Source organism: Mastomys coucha, unplaced genomic scaffold, assembly GCF_008632895.1.
Source record: "Mastomys coucha isolate ucsf_1 unplaced genomic scaffold, UCSF_Mcou_1 pScaffold6, whole genome shotgun sequence".
NCBI lineage: Eukaryota > Metazoa > Chordata > Mammalia > Rodentia > Muridae > Mastomys > Mastomys coucha.
In genome coordinates this window covers 48,662,965-48,669,741 of record NW_022196912.1, presented here as the reverse complement: position 1 = coordinate 48,669,741, position 6,777 = coordinate 48,662,965, and the positions used below count along the sequence as shown (strand labels likewise).

At 43.6% G+C, this 6,777-nt stretch overlaps 1 long non-coding RNA gene across 1 annotated transcript in view; it reads left to right on the top strand.

Moving 5' to 3' along the window:
* The window catches only part of LOC116079798, an 18,228-nt gene that overhangs the window by 973 nt on the left and 10,478 nt on the right, over window positions 1-6,777 (top strand). The window lies entirely within an intron of this gene.

Here is a 6,777-nt window from a genome sequence, read left to right as displayed (position 1 = left end):
TTTAATTCTTTTCTGCAGAGGCATATTGGATAGGAACCCACAAATAGATTACTTAGCTTTTGCTTCAAACAAACAAACAAAAATATTCAAAGTAGAATATTCAAAATGTTCAAAAATATATTCAATGTAATTTCAAAATGAGATAGATGCTAGCAGAATGGGATAATGCTCGTCTTGCAACTTTATAGAGCTGAGAGGTCTGAAATAATTTGTAGCCCATGGTTCGTTCCTTTAGTCCTGTCACCAGTCAGCAGGCTGAGGTTTGCTTGTTGGATAGGAATTGTGGGTAGGCCGAGGAAGCAAGGGAGGAAGGAGCTGGTCTCTGCAGCCTTCATTTCTGTGAGGCAGCAGTGAGTGGAGGCTGAATCCAGGCAGAAGCAGCAGCAAGTGGCACCCTCTAGTGTTGCAGCCCTCATAAATTAACCCTACAAGTGTCCTGCTTTGTATGCTTTGTACCTCTAGAACACTGGAGTTCCTCAACCCTTGGCAGCTCTTGGCCCAGGATGAGACCTTTGGCCCTGAAGGCTTAACAGCTCTCTGGAGCTCTTGTGGTGCCAGGGCCTGCCCTTGCTCTTCTCTGGCTGATTATAAGGTTTTATCCATTAGCCTCGGCTCTCTTCCTGGACTACTAGGGCTGCTCACCTCTGCCACCTTAGACATAGGGTGCCTGCTACTGTTTCGGGGGCCATTTTGCTGCCACTGCTTTCCTGTATCTGCTGCTTTCTTTTCTGTATCACCATCTTATCCTACACTACAAAAAGTAGGCAAGAGCACATAAGAGCAGTTGTGTGGGGGCCTAAGGCTGCAATACCAGAGGAGTTAAGAACCCTAGAGTATCTCTGACTCAGCACACTGAGTGAGCCTGAACATCCCCTTATATGGCCTAAGGACTGTGTCCACCAACACTGCACAAGCACAACTGTTTGTTTTAAATAAAGCATACCCAACACTTTGAGCCAATCATAGATTTGTCTCTTGACACTAGACCCCCAAAGGAAGGGTTCCCTATCTGATCTCTGTGGGAATGATTCCAGGGCCATCTAGAGTGGGCCTTGAGGTAGCAAAAACTCTTATATAAACGTTTTCCAACAGCTCTGGCTGGATGGCACTGTGTCTTCAAGAAGCAGAGCAGTCAGCACAGACTGTGCATCACTGTTTCGAGGTGTCCATGGAATATTCAAGATGGCCAGTGCTGGCATGAGACTAGTCCTATTCCTTACTAGACACATTGTTATTTTGCTCAAGGTAGCCAAATTGTTCCATTCTCAATGTCTATGCTAATTTGTAGGAAAATGAAGGAATCAGAAGGAACATTTAAAATAAGCTCAATAATGCACTTATTAGTACAGGTAGTACCCTAGGGACAGGTGGATTCTAGATCTGCCTTAGCCCCAGCTATTCATCAGGCTGAGGACGGAGGCTCATTTGAGGCCAGGAACTGACTCAAATTCATTCAGCCTGGGTGATATAATCTGAACTGTTTCTTTTCTTTTTTCTTTTGACAAGATCTCATTCTGTAGCCTTGGTTGAACTTGGTTTTACAGATGCCCACCTGTCTCTGCCTCCCTGAGTGCTAGGATTAAAGCCATGCACAGTTCTCAGGGTTGTTGTGGTTGTTGTTTCTGTCTCCTATTGCAGTCTCAGGGATTAAGATAGGCTGGACTCTTAACCTGTGAGCTGTTCGTTATATTGCCTCTCTTCTACTTCTTGTCTCCTTTCTCTTCTTGCTTGTTCAAACCCACCAGTAGAAGGTCTTACTACAGCTTCCCAGGAAATCTTCTAGACTAAAATCCTTGAATTTTAAGAGGGTACCTTCATTGGCCCTGAGCTATTGGTTTTTAAATATAGAGACCACTTAGTGTGGTCTGAGCCACATCCGGTCTCCTGTCAGGATTCTTTTATAGAATCTAAACAGAACTACAAGAAGCATGAACCTTCAGTCACATATGGCATGGTACTGCTGCCTGAGAGGGAGTCAATAGTGGGCAGCAGAGCCAGGGATGTCTGGTTAGAGTGTAAAACTCCCATAACAGTAGCACTTCATTGAAAACATAACTGCTGAAACTCTGGGAAGACTGTTCAAGATAACGGTGAACTGATGCTACCTACAACTGTGGTCATTTCCTCAAATCTGAGGAACTGTTTAATTCCTCAGGTGTCAACTGTTAGATCCCCTGAGACCGGAGTCACAGTTGGCTGTGGGCTGCCATATGGGTACTAATTACCAGACCTAGGTCCTGCAAGAGGAGCCAGAGCTCTTAGCTGCCAGCTCATGGCTCCAGTCCTCTTGCCATTGCCTTTATGAGGGCAAGTATAGAAATAATGCTTGCAATGCCAGATTGCCCTGTCTGAAGTAGTGTGGAGAGCGTATAGATGCTAAATAATTTGTCACTGTTTCACTTTCTCTGTGCTGCTTACAAAAAATTGCTAGACTGTGACACTGGGATTTAGAGATGGATGTTCAGAGGCCAGGAAGGATGCTCTATTTAGACAAAAATCACATCACTGAGTTGTCGCGGTCCTCCTCATCTAGCAAGAAAGATGCAACTACATGAGCTCTTCCTTTTGCAGTTTATTCCAGGACCCTTTTACAATGCTTCTCCCTCCTGCTCTAATCTTAATGCCTTCTGCCGCTCCTGCCTCTCTCTGGAGCTTACTTAAGCTCCGCCTCCTGGCCCACCCTCGGCTGTTGAGTACTCCCAAGCTTAGCCAATCCCAATGGGCCATGTAGCAAAAGCAGATAGATCACCAGATGTAGAAGCAACCAATAGCAGTAGCTTAGCCAAATAAGAGCTTTGTTTACGAGGCCTCTTGCTCAGGGCTCGGCTCTCCACAGTTTCCCCTTTTAGTTTTTAAACGAAACAGGCAAGAGTAGAGGTCTGATCTCTGGTGATTAAATTGGGGACATTGTACAGGCTCTTCGCCATGTGTCACCCACCCAGTCCAAGCCAGACCCATCCGATACCATTTTTCCAGAGGCAGGAATGAATGGGAGAATTGGGGAAAGGGCGGTATCAACCTGCATCAATCAGACATGCTCTTTTTGAGACCACTAACAGCAAACAGTGTATCCCAAGTGCAGTGCTCAGCCTTACAGCCTGAACGTGATGGACGATTACTGATACATGACTGTTAGCCATGCCTGGGGGAACTGTCCTGCCTCAATGGCCATAAATGCTTGCACAATCATGGCTACATTCCTTCTCTGAGTGAACCTGATCCTGCATATATACCACAGGCCCACAAGGCAGATCAGCAATAAAAAGACCAACCAATCTAAAGGCAAAAATGAAACATCTAAACTTCTATTGGTACTAAAAAGGTGAGGAAACACTCGAGCATTACGTCGTATCAGCATTGGTCTTGGAAACACCAACAGAATCCTCCATCTCGGCTCCACTTGGCTCTCTGCCAGGAACAGAAGAAGAAGGGTACACAGGGCTCTTGGGCACGATCTCTCCATTCTGTGTGGCACACTTCCTTGTCAATCGCTCGGAGACCCAAATGGGATCTCGGTGGTCCTGTGGAAACACACAAACAGAGCCTCTCGCCCACGTCAATACCGGATCCTGGCCATGCCATGAACCTGTCAGAATATCTTTCCACTTCATAAAACCCTTCAAGGAACCTCTGCTGCACTGATGACGATCCGCAGCAAAAAGGCCATCTACATGCAGGAGCAATTCTTTCTTTTAGGGTACGGCCTTGGCCAACTCCCCCTTTTTGTTTTTGTAAAAGTTCTTTAAGAGTACAATGTGCACTCTATGATGTCCTGTCCTTGAGGATTATATGGCAGTCCATGGGAAACATGAACTTCTATCTGTTTACAAAATGACATAAAGGTTTGAGCTATATAGGCAGGTCCATTATCTAATTTTAGCTGCTGGGGTTTGCCCCGAGCAGCCCATGCCTCTAGGCAATGTGAGATGACATTGCATGCCTTTTCTCTACTCAAAGGTGTGGCATGAATGATCCCAGAACACGTATCTACAGATACATGAACATGTTTTAAAGTACTAAATTCAGAAACGTGTCACATCTATCTGCCAGATCTTAAGGGGAGACAAGCCCCGTGGATTGATACCCATACCATGAGGATGATGATGGATTATACATTGAGGACAATCTAAGACCACCTGTCGGGCATCAGTTCCAGACAGATGAAAATTTTGTTGTAATGTCTTAGCATTTACATGAAAATTTTGATGGAACTGTTTAGCCATTTCCATAGAAGAATTCATGAAAATGCACTCTATCTTAATCCAACGATCTACAATCTCACTTTTTCTACTTAAAGGTCCTGGCAACCCGGTATGAGCCCGAATATGTTGAATAAAAAATGGATTCTTTCTCTGCCAAATTAATTTCTGCAAATTCTCAAATAATGCACAAACGGTACTATTAATTTTAATGAGGTCAGTGGTTTCAAGAATTTTAACAGCATTAACAACATAAGCTGAATCAGATATCAAATTAAAAGCAAATTGCCAATTTTTAAAAACTTCAATTACTATTTTTAATTCAACTACTTGAGGAGAGCCCAGCTAGAATTGACATAACACGGGCTCTTGTTTCTCTACCAAATAGGTTCCACAGCCTGTTTTAGAATCATCAGTAAACACATTTGGGGCCCCAGTTATAGGGGCAGCTGACGTAATCTTTGGAAAGATCACAGGATGCTCTCTGAAGGATTGAGCATCTTGAAAAACTGGGCAGGTGAGCTGGAGCTCTGACCTCACCCTTCACCAAACCTCTGGGTAAAAGGAGAGTCCTGGACCCCCACTGTTGATTGGATTATAGGGGGGAGGTGCTGACAGCACACAGCCTGGGGGGCCTTTTTCAGTCTCTGGCCCCCTTTTCTTCTGCTTCTTCCTAAGGGAGCTTTTCTCTATCTTCTCAATTAGATCTTGTGATTCTTCATCTGTATCAGACCAATCTGTGCCTGAGTTCCCCTTTCCTGATTTCACTGACCACTTCTCTTTCAGCTGTTCCAGAGCTGTCTGCCTTTCCTCAACTGTCTTACAACACTTCTGATCTTCTAGGCAGCTCTCTTTAAATTGGACTGACCCCTCTATCTCATACATCTTAGAACAGGTCCAACTATAGACTGAGGATTTGTGCCAAACAATCGAATTGAAACATTTCTTCCCTTAAAGATACAATGTTGGTTCTGTTCTCTCTGCACTCGGCACTCTTCCTGGTAAAAGGAGATCCATTTAAGGAACATGGGTGAGGGAAACACAGCCTTGACCACCTCCCTCCAATCTCTGAGGGTGAGAGCCTGGTGGGCAAAGCCCTCAAGAATGGTCTCTACCCAGGGTGAATGAGGGGCCATCCTCTGCCATTGCTTTCTTTACTTCCCTAAGGTCCTGGGCTTCCCAGGGAGACCAAGCTGTTGCCATGGTTAACATTAACCAGATGGCTAGTGTCTCTCAAGCTGAATTCTCCCACCCCCGCATAGGGCTGCTTGCTGAAGGCAGCTCTTCCACAGCCTTAAAACAGCGCTGATCTTCCAAACACCTCCTAAAGAGCTTCCACACAGGTCTTAACATCTTTTGAAGAGTCAGAAAAATTGAGTTTGATATAACAGCTCTGGGAGAGCCAGAAAAATTGAATACAAAGCACCCATGGCTATTTTTGTTACTTTTACTTTTTTTGTTACTTTTCTTTTACTTTCAGTTCACTACTCTTTATAGCATCTACTTCCGAGGTCTTTCTTGCCTCTACTTCCGAGGACCTTAATATATGAAGCCTCCTTCCGAGGACCTTAATACATGAAGCCTCCTTCCGAGGACCTTATTGTCCCACTTACCTGGGAACTTACCAGCCAGCTTACCCTGACTGCAAAAGGTTCTGAGTCTCAAAAGGTTTTTCCTTCCTTTTTTTCCCCATTCGGGCCACCAGTTGTTGCGTCCTCCTCGTCCAGCAAGAAAGACGCAGCTACACGAGCTCTTCCTTTTGCAGTTTACTCCAGGACCCTTTTACAATGCTTCTCCCTTCTGCTCTCTCCTGCCTGCTTCTCCTCCTGCTCTAATCTTAATGCCTTCTGCCACTCCTGCCTCTCTCTGGAGCTTACTTAAGCTCTGCCTCCTGGCCCACCCTCGGCTGTTGAGTACTCCCAAGCTTAGCCAATCCCAATGGGCCATGTGGCAAAAGCAGATAGATCACCAGATGTAGAAGCAACCAATAGCAGTAGCTTAGCCAAATAAGGGCTTTGTTTACGAGGCCTCTTGCTTGGGGCTCGGCTCTCCACACTGGGTAGCTATAATAGACTTTGCTTTTCTTAGTGGGAATATAAGATTTCTGGCACCTTACTGGCAAAATAAGTCTTTTCTTTTTCTATTTATTTATTTATTTTAAACTCCAGATTTTATTTCTTTGTTTATTTTATTTTTTTTAACTTTTATTGCCTTTTGATGAGAAAAGTTACATCATTTCAATTTATCTGAATTTGTTAACATTTAAAAACATATTTTAAGTAAATAGAATTGCATCACATTCTTGTTTCTCTTTTGTACTCCACTTCCCCCCAGAGACCGCCTTCAAAACCTACAATATCTTTTTTGTCATATTCTTTAAAATATTGTTACAATATTATAAAATATTGTAACAGTAAAAATGAGTATTATAAAACTTGTTTGATATAAAACAATCAATTTAACAGTCTTATGTAGATGCTTATCTACAGCAATACTGAAAATACATGCATTTTTTAATATAAATTTTAAATAACTCCAAACATATTAACTGTATATTTCAAAATAATACATCACTACT